This window comes from Canis lupus, chromosome 6 (assembly GCF_003254725.2).
Source record: "Canis lupus dingo isolate Sandy chromosome 6, ASM325472v2, whole genome shotgun sequence".
NCBI lineage: Eukaryota > Metazoa > Chordata > Mammalia > Carnivora > Canidae > Canis > Canis lupus.
In genome coordinates this window covers 30,565,240-30,583,897 of record NC_064248.1, presented here as the reverse complement: position 1 = coordinate 30,583,897, position 18,658 = coordinate 30,565,240, and the positions used below count along the sequence as shown (strand labels likewise).

At 46.6% G+C, this 18,658-nt stretch overlaps 1 protein-coding gene across 7 annotated transcripts in view; it reads left to right on the top strand.

The window, feature by feature from the left end:
* SNX29 (sorting nexin 29) overlaps positions 1-18,658 on the top strand; it is a 528,389-nt gene that overhangs the window by 151,117 nt on the left and 358,614 nt on the right. The gene's annotated exons all lie outside the window — the stretch shown is intronic.

Here is an 18,658-nt window from a genome sequence, read left to right as displayed (position 1 = left end):
AGTCATCCACTGAGAGTGGCATGGATGCTGGGTGTCAGGGGCTGGTAGCAAGGGGATTGTGGAGAAATTTCTTCCCTGAGAGTGGGTATTGTCTGGGGCAGGGTTTCAGGAGGATGTGGATTTCTTAAAGCTGAAGCTGATGCTTGCCTGGTCTGGTGACTGGTCTCTGCCTTTCGACATGGTGTGGGAGGGAACGGATGGAAGGCTAATGCAGACTCTGTTCTTGGCTCAATGGATGTTGGTGCTGCTCCCTGATCGAGGAGGGGGAGCAGGTGTGGATGAAGCCAGGATGTATTCAGAGTTTGGACAGTGGTTGGGATGGGGAGGTGAGCGACAAGAAAGACATAAAATATAAGATCTTGGGTAGTGTAAGTATCAAGAAGACCAATAAGAGATGGTTGAGATAAAGCTGCTGGGAATGTCTAGGGGAGAAGCTACCACTTTCCTGGTTAAGGAAAGCCTCTTGGTGATTGGAGGGCAGGGCACACAGGAGCTGAGTTTGGAAGGATGAGGAGGAGCCAGTTTGCCCAGATCTGGGGGCAGACTGTTCCAGTTAGACGAAGAGCATATGCAAAGGTCCTGAGGTGATAATGCACAGGACATGTACAGGGAATGTAGAGAAGGTGTGTGTGACTGGAGCAGAGGGGCGTGAGCTACGGAATGAAGCTGGAGATGCCACCAGGAGTCCCATCACAGAGGCCACTGTGAGCAGTTTGGGAAATAGAATTTATAGTCAATTGAGACTTGTGATTTTAGGCCAGTTTCAGGAAACCCATGCAGTAGTGAATTGTTGTGTAACAGATTTATAAGATGTGCTTGGGAATCCTTAGCTATGTAGGTTGGAGGCTTTGAAGAGTTTAGCCACTATATTTTCCCTTCTGGCCCAGTGTGACAACTTTGAGAAGATTTAGTACTGTTTACGACTGTGTTCCTTTCTGGTTGATAATACTTTTTTAAACTTCTCACTTGAAAATGGGCTGGCATTGGAAAGCTGTACGAGCAGTCTGAGCATTTGGCTTGTTTTTAATCCTGGGATTTTCTTATTTGGGCAGTGAGATTCGTATGGAATGTGTTTATTCATGCTTTCTTGACTGACTTCTCCCACGGCTCTTGGTGAATTTGCATTGCCACCGTAGGAATAAATCAAGAATTTGTCATGTTCAGGCTTTTGAGGGGAAAAAATGAGGAACATTTACCAGAACTTTTGGGAACTTTTTACTAAGTCAAAGTACACAGTGTGGCAGGGAAATGAATATAACTGAGCAGGCCTCCATTTTTGGCTTGAGGGTCATGGTCTGGGAGTCTGCCTTGCAAACATGGTTCTCTAGGTAATCATCCTGAAGGATAGAGGAGCTTGAGTGGCACCCCATCTGCAAACATCTTTTCCCTTACTGCCCAGTGCTTGCTAGCTGTTTGGTGGCAAATACGTGGCTTGTCAAGCCATTCAGCAATTGAGTGGCATGAAAAGATAATTTGCCCGTCCTCTTCTGTCTTGGGTCAGCTCCCTTACACCTAAGCAGAGGGGAGAAGTGATGTGTGTAGTAAAAATTGTCAATCCTTCAGTTTCTGAAGGCTTACTCAGCTAAATGTTTTTTGTAAGCCTACTTTATAGACCTATTTTTATCATTCAAATAAGAAGGAACTTTGATTCCCTGAGCACTTCTGAGGGGTCATGCATCATTTAGGGCTCTTGATGGGGAATGTCAGGAACTCTAATGCAAATTGACCAAAGCAGAAAGGGGATTCATGGGCTCCTATCACCCAGTTAGATTTTTGTCTTCAGGCATGGCTGGATTCAGGGTCCACCTCTGTCCCCTCTCTTTGTGGGCCTTCTTCCTAAACACTGCTTTCACTGACAGGCATGGGATGGTTGTAGCAGCTCCAGACCTCCTGCGTTCTTAGTTTCATGTCCGATGGGCAGGATAGTGCTGCTTAGGTCTTAGTGGTCAAACAGAAGTCTTTGGTTGGACGCTGGTTGGCTCCTACTGAGGCTAAATGTGTGCTCATTCTTGAGTCAGCCCCTGTGACTGGGAAGAGTGAAGTGAAGTCCTGATGAGCTAGCTCTGAATTATCTACCTGTGAAGGTGAGTTAGGCTCAGCTTCCACGTGAGCACATGGGTAGGGGGAAGAGCTGGGGAAGTAACGCTCTTGCTGTGAGCAAAAACAAGAGCTTCCCTGCAAGAGGTATCCTGTTCATATGTGTATCCCTCCTCCACAGCCCCTAAGTGCCCAGCATAGTGCCCCAACATTCAGTGAATGTCCTCAGAATCCAATTCTACACCTGAGAGACTGCAAGTTAGATGGAGCTCAGGCTGGCCAGAGGGGGCGCTGTGGCACTTGGCCATGTTCTCCAGTTGGCAAACTAGGGTAGATTTTCTTGCTGTACAAATAAATGCTCCCCCCCCCCAAAATTATGTTTAGGAAGTATAACCCATCAAATGTGTGATATTTCAGATTCTATTGCTTAGGACAGGGTTCTGTTAAAATGTGGATTAACTTAAAAATATTAAGGAGACATTAGTATAGTTGCCATAGGACATGGTAAAAAGTTATTTGCCCATGGATGACTCATGGGTGTGCAAGCCTGGCACAGTAAGGGTTAAGAGCTGGGATCCAGAGTCAGCGAGCTGTGCCACACACTGGCCCTGTGACCTTGGGTTCCATTGCCTCACCTCCCTGGGGCCCCTTTCCCCCTGTGAATTGGGGCTGCCCTGGAGGGTTGGTGGAAGAAGTGGAGGAGAATCCCATAAAGTGCTTATCACAGTGTTTAGCACAGGGTCAATGTTGAGTTTATAGCAGCTATTGTTAGTGGTGGTAGGATAGGCATGGCTCAAGGTTAAAAATGTGTTTTTGGGGGTTCAGTGAAGTACAAACATTAATAAATGTTCATTGGGCACCTACTGTGTGCCAGGCCCTGAGCAGAGTGCTTGGGATGCAAAGTGAATAGGCAGGGCCCTTGCTTTTGAAGGCATCCAGCTTAGTGGGAGAGACCAACAGAGAAGCCTGCTGGGAGTGCTCAGAGGGCAGTAAGGGGAAGATGCTGTGCTAGCACAGAGGACGATGTCTGCCCAGAGTGCAAGGGCTGGAGAAGGCCTCCAATCTCTGCCTTGAAATGAGAGGAGTCAGCCAGGGAAAGATGGTGGAGGGAGGACACTCTACCCCAGGGGGCTGGTGTGTGCCAAGGCACGGGGCATCGACAGGTAGATCTCATGGTGTGCGGGCAAGACTCGAGTGCCGGGGGTTGGGGAGCAGAGCAGTGTGGCACTCAGTGTATTTGGAGCTATGACATTTTGGGTGATTTCTTCATCACATTCTTTCCCACCTACTTCCCGGGTGACTGCTCTCTGTTGGGGGCCTAGAAAGGTGGCAAATTGTTGCATAGCCACAACTCACAGAAACTCACAAGATTCTGTGTGCCCTTCCTCCCTTGGATACCCTCTCTTTCTTTAAGAATTGCCACCAATGGCTTCAAACATACAGAATGTGGTGTATATGTACATATGAAAATATGTCATGCATTCAAAATCAGAAGGACAGGATACAGCTTTATTGAACAAATACAGGGAATCCCTGGTCCAGCTTTGTGTTGTGAGTTTATTAACTGTAATGATTGGTCTGTTTGGGCTACATATATATTTATTTTGCAAAACAGAACTGAAGCCCTACTTTTTGTTTTAAAGATTTTGTTTAGAGAGAGTGAGTGCTTGTGTGTGAGTGTGGGGGGTTGGGAGCATTGTGTGAGAGAATGTCAAGCAGACTCTCCAGCTGAGTGTGGAGCCCAATGTGGTGCTGGATCTGACAACACTGAAATCATGACCTGAGCTGAAATCCAGTGTTGGGCGCTTAACCAACTATACGACTTAGGTGCCCCAAAGGCCCTGCTTTGAACAATGAAAATGTTTCCATCCTTGCTTTGGATTTTGGGTCTCCCCCTGTATGTGGGGTCCACCAGGAGTCTGTGCAATGGTGGTAAAGCAGGGACATTTGGGTACCACTTCCCACATGGCTCCTTAGCACTGTGCTGGTCTCCTTTGCATCCCAAGGATTTTTTGACTTTGTGGGGACCCTGTGGTAAAGTCTTAGCTTTGTAGCCTGGACTAGGAAAACGGGACTTCCTGGCCAGCTCTCAGTTCATGACATCATTGTTCTCATTTGGAAATGAAACACCGTGTCTGTTTTCCTTGTGTCCCTGCCTCTTGAGAAATCAGATTGCAGTGGCCTAGGACTGTACCAGCTGATTGCCTGGCCCAGAGCTGGAGGCCCCCCAGGAGCTTGTCTGAGCTCTGCCAGGAAAGCCGGTGGATCAGTTGCACCGAGGTGACTGTGGTGAGTCACCTGTCTGGCCAGGCTGTCATGGAGCCTCTGTGTCTCCAAGTAGAAGTCTTGGAATCCCTTTTCTTCCCTGAGCTCACCTGGTTGCCTCGTTCCTTGCCAGGGTTGGCTTCATGACCCTCATCGTTAATAGGGCCAGCATCATGGCAGCCACCCTTTAGTAGCTGCCTAGGGTGGGAGGTGCTATCATTGATTGTGTCATCAATACCACCATTAATGATGGCTTTTATGATTATGGTAGCTCACATTTACTGAGTGCTTACTGTATTCCGGACACTCCTTGAATCCCCCCAGAGCTCAGAGAGGTTAGTACCAGTGTCTGTGCCATTTGACAGGAGACTGAGGCACAGAGAGATGAAGTGACCTGCCTGGGGTGTCCTTGCTGGGGAGGTGCCAAGCCAGGATTGGAATTCAGATCGTGACTGTGGAGCAGGGGTCGGCAAACTGTGGCCTGCAGTTTTACGTACAGTCCTCCTGTAGCAGCCACACCCCTCCGTTGGTGGATTGTCCAAGGCAGCATTGGTGTCACCGCAGCACGGTTCAGTGGTGACAACACAGACTGCCTGGCTTGCGAAGCTGAGGTATTTATGGTCTTATCCTTGACGGAAAAAATGTGCTGACCCCTGTTCTAGAGTCCAGGCTCTGAGCCACCATGCAGTATTGCCTCTTAATTTGAAAAATAAAATCCCTGAGTTCCTACGGAGTGCCAGGTGCTGTGCCAAGAGCACTGGGACACCATGAGAGGCTGGCACACATGTCTCTTGTCCTGGTGGGCGGTGGGTTATGGTAACAGGCACTTACCCTAGTGTATGTTTGCAAGCAGAGTCGTGCTCTGAAGGAAAAGGGCAGGCCGTGGGAAGGCAGTAAAGAAATGCTTAGTACTTGTACAGAGACGATGGAGGGTGTGGATCAGAGGTGTTCTTGGGGCAGGGATGCTTGAGCACATGAAGTCAGAGGTCAGAGGAGTCCTCAGGAGGAGGCAGCAGGATGTGCAAAGGCCTGGAGGTGAACAACAGGAGATGGGGGGGGGGATGGAGAATAACTCATCTTTGAGATAAGAAACCGAAGCTCAGCAGGAGAAGTAACCCTTGTCCAAGGTCACACAGCAAGGTCATGCAGGCAACTGAACCTACTTTCTTAACCCCATGTAGTTCCTTCTGTGTTTTTCCACACGAAGAGTCCATTACCTTACGTGCCTTATCCTGGCTGGCATCTTCTTCTCAGAATGGGGTAAGCCAAGGGGTATGTTCCAGTAATTCTGGGAAGAAGCCTGGACACTTAGTGGGCAGCCACACAGGTGAACTGGGGCCTTAAGACCCTGGTGTGCCATTTAGAGCCTGATCCATTATATGTTCCTGGCCTCGTTAGGAGCGACTTCTTGGGGCTTCTTTTAATCCCTTATCATAGTGAGGCAATTGGAACACATTGCCAAGTTCATCTTTGTTGCTAGAATTTTTTTAATGATCCATCTTGAGTTATTATTAGAGTGTTACATAAATTCTTATCAGTGCATTCTGGTAGGTTACCCTCTGAGGAGATCTTTTAGGAAGATAACAGCAATTCATAGAAAACGGATGTGAATGAATTCCAGTTACCTGAATGCTGGTTTCCTCTTGCGCCAAATCCGTGCTGGAAGAGGCTGAGCATGGCAGCTGGGGGCTGGGCGGGAGGTGCCGTTCCACTCCTGACCAGCACCAGTGGGGGCAGGCATTCATGAGGCATTCACACCAGGGTGTGCATCTGGTGGGACCGTGCCCTAACTGGAGCAGGCCCTTAGAGGTGACCGCAGCACTTCAGCCTGCTGCTGGGGGGTGGGTTTGGGGGGTGATGAAATGTCCGAAGATGGACTGTGGTGTTGGTTGCACTAAAAATCATTTATTGTATGTGTGCAATAGGCGGATTGTGCGGTTGGTGAATTATATCTTAACCTGTTAGTTTAAAAAAAGGGACTGGAGGGGTGGGATGCCTGGGTGGCTCAGCAGTTGAGCGTCTGCCTTCGGCTCAGGGCGTGATTCCGGAGTCCTGGGATTGAGTCCCATGTCAGGCTCCCTGCATGGAGCCCGCTTCTCCCTCTGCCTGTGTCTCTGCCCCCCCCCCCCCCTCTCTCTCTCTCTCTCTCTCTGTGTGTCTCTCATGAATAAATAAATAAAATCTTAAAAAAAAGGGACTGGAAGGGTCGGTGAAAACCCCCTTCAGCTCATTCAGGCTCAAAAAAATGAGTGAGGGGCATGCAAGGTGATCTATTAGAAGCTTTAAGAGATTTCTAGTTTGAGAACACTAATCTTGTCTGTGGTTGTGATGGAGCCCCCGTTGCAGAGAGGGCTCAACAGGCACCTAGGGTGGGCTCAGCACAAGGCCGACTGCTGTGTACACAGCCCTTGCGAGGCCCTACTCAGACATCAGATACACTAGAAGGCACCTGCCACGTGTGGAACACTTGGGGGATTTCTTCCCAGGAAGGAGTCTTGGATACCTTGTGGGGCTTGTCAGGGGGCGCACAGGCGTGGTGGCCCTGGGCTGGGGTCAGGCTTTTCCTGACTCCTACCTGACGGATTGTGGTGCAGTCCTTTCCCCTTGGGTAGGACATGCCCTGAGTGGGAAGGCCCAGCAAACATTGAGGGATTCACTTTCAGTATGCAAGTACTCCTGTGCTCCAGGGAGGTAGAAAGACTCTCCCCCCAGTGGAGCGGAGTCCAGAGTGGGGTTTCTCACCCTCAGCCCTGCTGACATTAGGGACGGTCATTCTTTGTTGGGGGCTGTCTCCTGCCCTGTAGGATATTTAGCATCTTTGGGCTCTATCCACCAGATGCCAGTAGCATTCTCTCCTCAATCATAACAACCAAGAATCTCTTCGGACATGGTCTGCTGTCCCGGGGATTGAAGTTGGCCCCCATTGAGGAGTAGCTCTGTGGACGGGGTGGGAGGTGGGAGACAGCTTGTGCCAAGTCTCTGCGCTGGAGGAAGCACAGCAGCATGTGGGGGAGGGAGGCAGCCAGGGAGGGAGGAGAGCCCATGGGTGAAGAGCAGTAGGGGCTCGGTGAGCTCTGGCACCCAGCACTCAAGGTGGCCACTGGGAAAGTGGGCACGGGGTGTGAGGGGCTGGGGGTACTCGGGCAAAGCCTGACTCCCCCTGCTCTCTGGTGCCCTGGGAGCCAGTCTCTGCTGTGACGTGGAGGTGAGGCTTCTGCTGTGCTGCCGTGGGAAGGAAAAGGGCTGGGAGCATGTGGCACTCAGGATGCCTGCCTGTGTCCTGTCGTGATGGTGGCACCTGGAATGACAGGGCATATGCGGTGTTGGGGGAGCTCAGAGCAGGCCCAGGGGCTGGGGGTGTCTTAGGAGGACGTGACCTTTGATGGATGACAGTCTTGAGGGATCATGAACGAGTGGTATATACTTCTGTGCAGGGGTGTGTGTATATGTGTATGTACGCCCCTGCCTGCTGGGTAGAACGGGGTGGGGGGGGGAGGCCTCTCAGGTACGTGGATCACATGAGGAGTGCCTGAGCCCAGAGGGACGACAGTGGCTTGGAGCAAGCGCTTCTGGCCCCGTGTAAGTGAGGTGGGCCTACTCTGTGAGGCGGGGAGTGAGGGCTGACGTGGCAGCAGAGTGGAGGGAGGGAGTCCAGTGAGGAGACGGTGCTGGTGATCCAGGGGGGTCTGATGAGTTGCCCTTAACAGGCACTGGTGGAGTACAGAAGGGTACTGGGAGAGGAGCTTGGGAGGGGGGGGTAGGCTCCGTGAGATGGATCGATTACATCAAAGGGGTGGTAGAGGATGATGGGGCTCTGTAGGAGGTGTATGTGCCTGAACATGTGTGAGTGCATGCACACGTCCCTATGGGGTGTGTGTGTGTGTGATGCCAGCCCAGGACTTTCCTGGGAAACCTTGATTTCCAGGGAGATGGTGGTGGTAGGGTTTACTTACAGCTCTGGGGCTCAGGAGAAAAAATCATGACTTGTAGGTGCTTTCAGAGTCTTGGGGAAATGTGATTTTTGTATCTGAGATGTCTCTGGTGGTTTGGAGGAGAGCTGGGAAGACCTTTCACTAGGGCCAGGGTGTATGCTGGTGGTCTGTGATTTCTTCTCTAACTCCTGATAGACCTTGTAGTAAGAAATTGGGGGTTTCACAAAGCTGCCCACACCATCATCACGTTATAACTAAGAGCACCAAATTGATCCTGGACTGGAGTCTGCTGTTGTTTTGCTAAAGCCTCACTGAAAGGCTGAAATTTATTTAACAAAACAAAAAATGGAGGATTAAAAAGCACTCAGTTACTTCCACCTTGTGATCATTTTGAGTCAGCAGTAAATGTATACTTTTGATAGCTCTTTGCTGGAATATGGGTTTTTGTTTTTATTTTTTAAGTGCTTTTGGTAGAGTCTCTTATTTTGAGCCTGTGCTGTTTAAAACTGTCTGCTGAGGGAGAAAAGGCAGGAGTCCCCCAGTTCTGGCTGTGGCCATGTTCCAAAGTCCACGTCATTGTCTTTGCCAAAGATGAGCTTATAGGTGGTAAACTATGGGTGCACTCTCTAGGAATGGCAAATGGAGAGGAAGCCCTGTTTGTGAGGATTTTGGGGGTTGCAGTTCAAAAAAAAAAAAACATTGAACTCTAATAAGTTTACATAAAGCCAAAAAAACGAGGAACTTATTTATTGGTTAATGTAAAAGGGAAGCCCAATAGGATGGTGTCTGCTTCTGATCTGGATCCAGAATAGTAATGAAGTTCCTGACCTGTGAATCTTACCTCTGAGCTTTCTTTATGGGTTGACATCTTATTCAGGTGGGGATTCTGAGAGGTGGTTAACATGACCTTGAGCAGCATTAGGCTTTTATTCTTCTTGAAGGATCTCTGTAGAGTGAGGAACACCGTCTCCTCCCCACCCCCCCACCACACACAAAAGAACCCTGGCTTGGTCTGCATGGGTCACTAGGGCCTCCCCTGGCTTGGTCCTCAGTTTCAGAGGGTCTGACTAGCTAGGGCCAGATGCCCATTCCTGGTAGGTAGGGAAGGTAGAGCTATGGAATTGAGTGTCCCCAGAAGGAAGGGAATGGGATGACCCCCAAAATCAGAAGAGTTTCTTCCACCTGGAAAGCTTGGCAAATCCAGGATCCTGGATTTCAGGTCTTTGAAGTGTAGAGGAACTTCTCTTGGTTAGAGGGTAGCGATCCCTACTTTGAGGCTTAATACAGCATTTAGGTCAGATTCACATTGTCTAATATTTGTTACAGATGCTCAATGTTGACCTCAGCCTCTGCTGTCTCCTATGTCTGCTGCTTGTGGCATCATGGGTGGCCAATTATTAAATCTGGTTGAGGTTCATTTTAATTCTCAGCTCTGCTCCTTATAGGCTTTGTACCTGCAGGCAAGTCTCTTGCTCTCTCTGTGCCTCGTTTCCAGTGAATGCCAAGTCTACCTACCTGATCTTTTGTGCTTTTGTGAGAACCGGATGAGAACCTTGACTTGGTGAACTGGGAAGTTGCAGACTTTCCCACTGCTGATGCTTGCTGATGTTTTGGTGCACACGTGTTGTTGTTGTTGTTTTCTTTTTCCTCCCTACCTAACTTAACACCAAAAACTTTGAATTTTTATTCTGGAAGTATTACACTCTGAGAACTTATGTGTCTGTGTGTTTTAAAATTTTACTTTTTAAAACTCTCTCTGTGTGACTATCATTAATAAATTAAAAAAAAAAGAGTATAATGTTATAACGAATGAATGTAATCTTTAAATAGGAAGGACAATTGGCCCTGGCCCTGTAATTCTCACTTCAGGGATAATGGACCCTGAGATTCAAAGAAAGTAATTTATGTGAGGTATCCCGTGGCCTTTTATTTTTTTATTTTTATTTTATTTTTATTTATTTATTCATGAGAGACAGTGAGAGAGGCAAAGACCTAGGCAGAGGGAGAAGCAGGCTCTACGCAGGGAGCCCGACACGGGACTTGATACCGGGACCCCAGGATCACGCCCCAGGCCCAAGGCAGGCACTAAAGCGCTGAGGCACCCAAGGATTCCCTCCCGTGGCTTTTGAGGCGGCAAACTGCATTTGTAAAGGACCAGATAGTAAATACTTTTGGATCTGTTAGCTACACAGTCTCTGTTGGAACTACTGAACTCTGCCACTGTAATGTAAAAACTGCCACGTATGACACGTCAACAATTAGTTGTGACTGTGTGCTGTTACCAACAAAACTTTATTTACAATGGTTGTGGCTGCTTTTGGCCTGAGGCCATCATTTTGCCCACCCTGCCCCTACCCCATCATGGTAAGTTGCCAACTGCTGAGTTAGCTACTTGCATCTGGGGCTTCAGGCTTCAAAATCTAGCCCTGTCCCACTGTGATATGCAGCTTCCTCTACGTGCACATCAGGAGGAGCTTGTCTGCCAACCAGGAGCCAAACACCTGCTTTGGGAGGGGAAGGACTTCATCTCCCACTTTGTGAGGTGATGGCAAAGATGTTTTCTCTCTTTAGGGCTTAATGTATTTTAATTCCTTTAGTGTTTGCCTCGGTTTTGCCACCCTGCTGCTGTTTGTTGATGATTCAGCAAAAGTGAATGTGATTGATTGGAAGGTTTTGTCTGGAATGGCAGGCTCCTGCTAGTTTGTCCCTGAGACTACAAGGGCCTCAGACGACAGGTCAGCACCTCCCTAGTGTCTCATCACTGCTGCATAGCAGCCACCAGTGGCCTCTCCTGGGATGGAACTAAGTCATCGGCTTTGTGCTCCTGAGCTGCTGGAAGAGCCAGGTGGGGAGGGGTGGCAGAGTGAGACCCCTCGGGAGAGCAATCCTGTGACCGCTCTGCTCAAAGAGCAAGAAAAAGTTATTGAAGTTGTTCAGCCTTGACCTCTGCTCAGAGCAAAGGCTGAAAGAATCCAGTTGCTGCTGCCAGTGTCTGTTGTGGGCAGACAGGCAGCGGAGGGGTTTGTCGTTGGACTCCTGTCGTCGGACTCCTGCCAGGTTCGTGCCAGGTGACCTGGGCCAGGTGGGTGCAGGATGGAGTGGTGACTACATACCACCTCATGTGGTGTTCACCACCATCGAGGCAGTCTGGGAACCAGCACAAAAGAAGCCTCAAAGCTCCTTTAAAAACCGAAGGAATATGTGTATTTTCCACGTGATAACACTGTTGGTGCTTTATTAATAACAAATTATACAAAGTTTAGGAGGTGACACAAGATGAAAATGGAATCTGTGCTGGGTGGCTTGTTGGAAAGTGGCTAAGTTTTCCCTCTTAGTAATAAACAGCAAGCTGAAGGAGATTGTGTGCTTGGCGGTTTTGCTCTTTGGATTTTTGGAGGAGGAAAATGGTTCTATAAATTGCAAATATCATTAATCTGTTGGAAATCTTAATTCTTTTGTCCCTGAGCTAGGAGGGACCTAGCTTAGTGTCCTCTCCTGAGAAGCCTAACAAAAAACATTAATTATATTTCGTTTACTGCTTAGGTAACTTCCAAAGGGAGACTGGATTTGGGAATAATTACTTGGGGATTATTCTATTTTTAGGGCTGTTTGGGGATTATCTGAATTGTTACTAATCTTACTCGGCTGCATGTTACTCACTGCTTATACTCACTTACAAACTTGCCATGGCATTGGCTCCATCAGAAGTGGGTCATTATTTGTTACAGGCTGAGTTATGTCCTCCCAAAATTCATATGTTCAAAGCCCTCACCCTTAATGGGACTGTATTTGGAGACAGGGTCTTCAAGAAGTAATAAAGAATAAATGAGGTTGTCAGGGTGGGGCCCTGATCCAAAGTGATAGGGGAGGTCTTAGGCTCTTTGGGGAAGAGGAAGAGCTAGCAGAAAAGCAGGCACACAGAGGAAGGACTGTGTGAGGACACTAGGACAAGTATCCCATCTGGCAGCCATCTGGAAGTCGAGGAGAGAGGCCTTGGGAGTAAACCTAACCTCCTACACCTTGGTCTTGGGCTTCCAGCCTCTGTAATGCTATGAAATAGATGTGGGTTGTGTAAGCCACCCAGTCTGCGGTACTGGGCAGTGGCAACTCTAGCAGACTAAGATACACTCCACTGGTGTGTCTGGTCCCAGCTTCTGACAGGGGGCAGTTCAAATCCGGGGTCCATGCTTATTAGCTGTGAGTACTTGGGCCAGACTGCTGAACCTTCCTGTATCTCTTTTTCTGTAAACTAGGGATAGTGTATGTCCCAGAAATGGTGTATTCTGTGCTTGTGTGCTATAGTGTGACTGGTAGAAGGGTTTGACTCCATCTGAGCCTTGCTACCTGGTGGTAACTTGCATGCTGGTGTTCAGTGTTCCTGGGGGTTTTTACTGGTTGTCAGTGATGGAGGCATACCTTTCCCTAGGATTTATGTCTAAAGTGGTGTGGTATACAGGGAAAATGAACTGGTCCTAGGGTCAGGCTGCATGGATTTTTCACGTCTGTGTTGCCGGTTTTGGGTGGGGCCACTGGCTGGCTGCTTTCCTACTTAATGCCGCAGTCGGCTCAGCTGTATAATGGGGACAGCATGGACTTGGACTGGCATTCTCGCTAGGATACTGTGACACCATTTTAATCCACTTGGGACTATATCCCTCATGGCTGTCTTTGTGGTTTTTCTTCCAGGGTGTCAGGTGGGGTGGGGGTGGGGGGAAACTAGTCTGTGGAGGGTCTTTTTTTTTTTTTTTTTTTTAAAGATTTTATTTATTTGAAAGAGAAAGTGAGAACATAAGTGGGAAGAGGAGCAGAGGGAGAAAGAAGACTCCCCACTGAGCAGGGAGCCCAACGCAGGGCTCAATCCCATGACCCTAGGATCATGACCTGAGCTGAAGGCAGACACTTAACCTTCTGAGCTACCCAGGTGCCCCTGTGGAGAGTCTTAATAAAAGTCTTATTGATCTTCTTAGAGGCAGACCTTGTTGGTTACATTCTCACACATCCTCAGTGCCTGGTATAAAGCAGAGGCTCAGTTATTTTTAAGTTTTACTGATAGATAATGCACATATCATAGAATTCATCTACCCCAAGAATGCAGTGTAGTGGTGGCTAGTGTATTACAGGCAGTGTTGAATTATTTTCTCAATTTCTGAACAGAATGAATGATCAGGTGCTTCATTGGTAGTATTCATTCATTCAGTCAGTATTTGCTGGGTGCCTGCTATTTACAAGGTAAGGTGCTATTTTCACCTAGTTTCAGCCCTGGGGATCCAGCAGTATTCTAGGCAGATAAAATTGTGTGCCTTCATGGAGTTCACAGTCTTGTGAACTCCAGGATTTGGTAGTGGTTGGCCTTCCCTCTCTCATGTAGCTGCGGGCTAGCTACTGTGAACGAACCTGCCAACGATAACTCCCATCTACTTGGCCTTGGGCTTCATCTGTCTTCCATTCCAGAAGTTGCTAATGTGGCCTGTATGTCATTGTAGTTTTCATCTCATCAGTATTCACTGGATGTGGGGGAAGGGACCGAGATCAGGAAATACCAGGTTCCATGCTGCTGGGAGCTTCAGAGGATGAGACCTGAAGGGACCTCCCAGGATGAACACCTGATTACAGGGCATGGCTTTGGTGGTGTATTGACTGCTCTGGTATCTTATAACGTTCTCTTCCATGATCTGTTTTGCCATGATCTGTGGTTGTTTTGGAAGGGGGCTGCAGTAAGCTGTTACTACAGTGGGAGGTGGTGGAGGGCTTGAGTTTGCTCATTTGAGAGCAAAGCTAGAGATAGTCATTGCCCTTGGTGCTATGGAACATAGAGCTCAATCGGGACATCCACTGGTCTGAGATTCCACAAACCATCCTGGCTCTTCTCCTCTTTCAAGTCAACCCAGGACTGCAAAGGGCCAAACTCCTGCAGAAAAAGCTCTTGTCCTGGAAGCTATATGGAACCCTCAACAATCAGGAAACTCGTTTAATAGGCTGTTTTGTTGTTTGATTTTGGAGAGGGGAATGGTAGGTAATCAGATTCATCAGACATGGGTCAAAACCGAGCTTTCCATTACAGACCACGGGCACTTCTCTTTTTTACCCTCTGCTTTGTGTCCACGGACACTTGTCTTTATGGCTCATGAAATAATATCCAAGACCTCAGAATTCAAAAAGTTCAGAGGAGCTTGAATGGTGTTTGTTTTCTTTGTACAATTGTATGAGCTATGTGTGACCTAGAAGGACTGTATTTGGCTAAATGGACACAGGGGCTGCTTTAGTCCTTACTCTGGTGGTGGTGGTGTTACTCTGAGACTGGTGTGGTATGAAGTGCATGAACTAATATGGTCTCTCCTGATTCCATCATCCTGTGGATCCTTGCCGTACTTGGTATGAAGAGAAAAGGATGTACAAATCTAGAAGTTAAATAAGTTCTTCACAAATAAAATTTGTATTGAATTGGAACTAGCAATATGAATCATGAGGTGTTTTATCTTAAAAATGTTTATGTGTATATCTAGGTATACATTCCCACGTGTAGATAATTTGTGAAAGCTCAGAATAACACCAGTACCAATGCTTTGGTGTAAGAATTGAGAACACATAAAATTTTTTACATATGCTTTCCCCTTCTTGGGGGAAAAAATCCTTCTGCATCTACGTTACCTGAATCTGTAGCCTATTATTTCACTTTAATACTTGCTTAATCTTAGTTCTGTCAGTTGATGTAAATTCTGCAAGTTTCCCCTCCAGGTCTTGGGCTGGGTGGCTAGTCATTTGGGTTTTTGTAAGCTTGTTCTGTTTTGCTCGGGGTCAGGTGGGGTGCGGTGGTGTTTTCAGGAACAACATGCTTGAACTTCTTGCACGTTGTTAATAGTTGGTGTTCTTCGTACTTGGTGGATCGGAAAAGTCTTAGATCTCGTTTTCTTGATTATCTTAAATTGGTTACTATCTATTTGGGAAGCATTGCTTTTGGCAGATGGGTGATAACCTGATTTTCTTTCCCTTAGAAGGCACTTGCCCTGGGGCGGCAGTGGTGGTGGTGGGGGATGTCTTCTGTTTCTCCTGCAGTCAGTAATTCTGCTAGATTGCATCTTGGGGTTAGTCACTCAGAATTCGTATTCCTAGATACGTGGTGTGCTCTTACAATATATAATACCAAATTTCTTTGAACAAGGTTGTTTATTCCCCCCCTTTCTAGGGGCTTCTGTTTTCTCTCTGTTTGATCTTAACTTGTCTTGAGTATTTGTCACTTTCTCTCAAATCTTTTTTATCCCTTTCTTTCCTTTTAGGTTTGTGGTTTTGTTTTTTTATACCTTCTAGGTTGGTCTTTTTCTGCAATGTTCGCTTTAATAGCCTGAGTTTTGTCACCTCATGACTGAGTCAAATTCTGCTTCGTGTTGTTTTTTCCTGTGTTCCATCATTTCCATGGGTCTTTGAGCATAGTTTGAAATAGAAAGTTGCAGTTACATGGGTATTTCTGGCATGCCTTCATTACCTGTAGATATGTTCCAGTTGTTACTCATTCCTTAAAACTTTGGGATTTTATCTGGATCCTTCTCTGTTGCTCTTCATGTGTAGTTAGGAAAGGAAACTTCTGGAGGGCAGTAAGGGGAGGGGAGGCTGCTTTTTCCAGCTTGGCAAGAGCTCCCTCTTCTGTTTCGATGGCAGGGTCAGGTGTGTGGCAGCCTTTTCCCTGAAGCTTTCTGCTTTGTCCTGCTTCCCAGCCTTTACTTTGGTCATCTTCTCTCACCTCTGGTGTCTGTCTCCTCCATTATGATTGTGTTCTAGTGGTTGGTGTCTTCATCTGGTGCCCTGCCCTGGAAGGGAGTCCTAGTGGGCCAGTTTCCAGGCTGAGTGGAGGCCAGCCTGTGTGAGCACCTTCAGCCACCCTGTAGGTTCCTTGTAGTCACCTGCTGTGGGGAGGAGGGAAACTCCTGAAGTGTTTCTGTACTTGATGGCTCAGCATGTTTCCTTTCCAGGGGAGTAACCATTGGTGGTTGAGAGGGTTCTTTCTGCAGGATATCTTACCAGATGTCCTCATTGCTTCCCTCTGCACAGAAGCTGATGCCACTGTGGCTGATGGTTTGTCCTTTCATGCTTATTAGTCCTCCAGCTTTACTTTATCCACAGGCTGGTGGTTTTGGTATTTAGTTGTTATTTATATATTTATAGAGACAAAAAATTTTTGCTTCTGTCACTGTTTTCCTAGAATCCCTTCCTGAGTAGACCTTTTAAAAATACTACAAATACATCTCCTCCTCTTTAATGATTCTACCAGACAAAGCACAAAAGAGGGAAGTTACCAATGAATGTAAGATTGAAGGTGAATGAATTGTAACAGGCTGATTGATCACAGTGGACCAGAGTTCATTTCCTTCACAAAACTAATGATTCTGTTGTCTCCTGCACACCTTCATTCATTCCTAGCAGTGCTTCCCATTCTCCCTGCTGCACGGGGCTCCAAGTGGCTGAGACTGTGGATCCTTCAGCCCATGATGTTGCCAGAGGGACCAAGGTGCCAGGAGCTCCTGGCCAGTCACTTTCAGCCTGGGCGGCTTCATCTGTTCACCTTCAGTGGGGTATAGAAATGTCATTTTGAGTCCTGTTTATGGTTTTTTTTTTTTTTCCATCAAGCACTCCTTATTTAAAACAAAACAAAACATTACCTAAGTTTTTGGTTTGAAATTTTTCAAAATATTTCTCAAAATTTCAAAATTTTTCTAAAAACCCAAAATAATTTTCAAAATTTCAAGAAATTTCCAAAAACCCCAAAATGTGCAAGAATAGTACAGTGAGGGCAGCCTGGGTGGCTCAGTGGTTTAGCGCCATTGCCTTCGGCCTAGGACATGATCCTGGAGTCCTGGGATAGAGTCCCATGTCGGGCTCCCTGCATGGAGCCTGCTTTTCCCTCTGCCTGTGTGTGTGTGCCTCTCTCTCTCTGTGTCTCTCATGAATAAATAAATAAAATCTTAAAAAAAAAATAGTACAATGAATTTGAGTACACATACCCTGCTCCTAGATTGACTAGTGGTCAACACTTGGCACGTTTGTCTTTGTTTCCACTCTTTTTTTTTTAATTTAAATTCTGGTTAGTTAAAATACAGTGCAGTATTGGTTTCTGGGATAGATTTCAGTGATTCATCACTTATATACAATACCTAGTGCTCATTGTAACAAGTGCATTCTTTATTGCCTGGCTCCCAGGTAGCCTGTCCCCCACCCATATCCCTCCCTTAACCCTCATTTCTCTGTAGTTAAGAGTCTCTTATGACTTGTTTCCCTTTTTTTTCTTTTCCCCATTCCCATATGTTCATCTGTTTCCTTTCTTAAATTCCACATACGGGTGAGATCATATGGCATTTATCTTTCTCAGACTTAATTCACTTAGCATAGTATGCTCTGGCTCCATTCATCATTGTTTTGATGGCCAGGTAATATTCCATTGTATATATACACCACATCTCTATCAATTGATGGACACTTGGGCTCTCTCCATAGTTTGGCTATTATTGTAAATAATGCTGCTCTAAATATCAGGGTGCACATATCCCTTTGAATCTGTATTTTTGTATCCTTTTGGGTAAATACCTAGTAGTGCAATTGCTGGATCATAGGGTAGTTCTATTTTTAACTTTTTGTTTAAAAAGTTGTCCAGAGTGGCTGCACCAGTGTGTTGTCCAGAGTAGCTGCACCAGATTGCATTCCCACTAACAGTGCAAGAAGGTTTCTCAACATCCTCACCAACATCTGCTTCTTGACTTGTTCATTTTAGCCATTCTGATTGGTGTGAGGTGGTATTTCACTGGGGTTTTGATTTGTAGTTCCCTGATGATGAGTGATGTTGAGCATCTTTTCCTGTGTCTGTTAGCCATCTGGATGTCTTTTTCGGAAAAAAATATCTTCATGTCTTCTTCCCATTTCTTAACTGGATTATTTATTTTTTGGGGGTTGAGTTTGATAGGTTCTTAATGTATTTTGGAATCTAACCCTTTATCAGATTTATTGTTTGCAAATATCTTCTACAAAAAATATTTTGTTGGCTGCGTTTTGGTTTTGCTGGTTATTTCCTTCACTGTGTAGAAGCTTTTTATCTTGATAAAATCCCAATAGCATATTTTTGCTTTTGTTTTCCTTGCCTCAGGTGACGTGTCTAGTAAGAAGTTTCTATGGCCAAGGTTAGAGGTTTCTGCCTGTGTTCTGTTCTCCTCTAGGATTTTGATAGTTTCCTGTCTCACATTGAGGTCTTGATTCATTTTGCATTTATTTTTGTGTATAGTGTAAGAAAGTGGCATGGTTGCATTCCTCATGTGGCTGTCGAGTTTTCCCAACTCCATTTGTTGAAGAGACTGTCTTTCCCATTGGATATTCTTTCCTGCTTTGTTGAAGATTAGTTGACCATATAGTTGTGGGTCCAGTTCTGGCTTCTCTTTTCTGTTTCA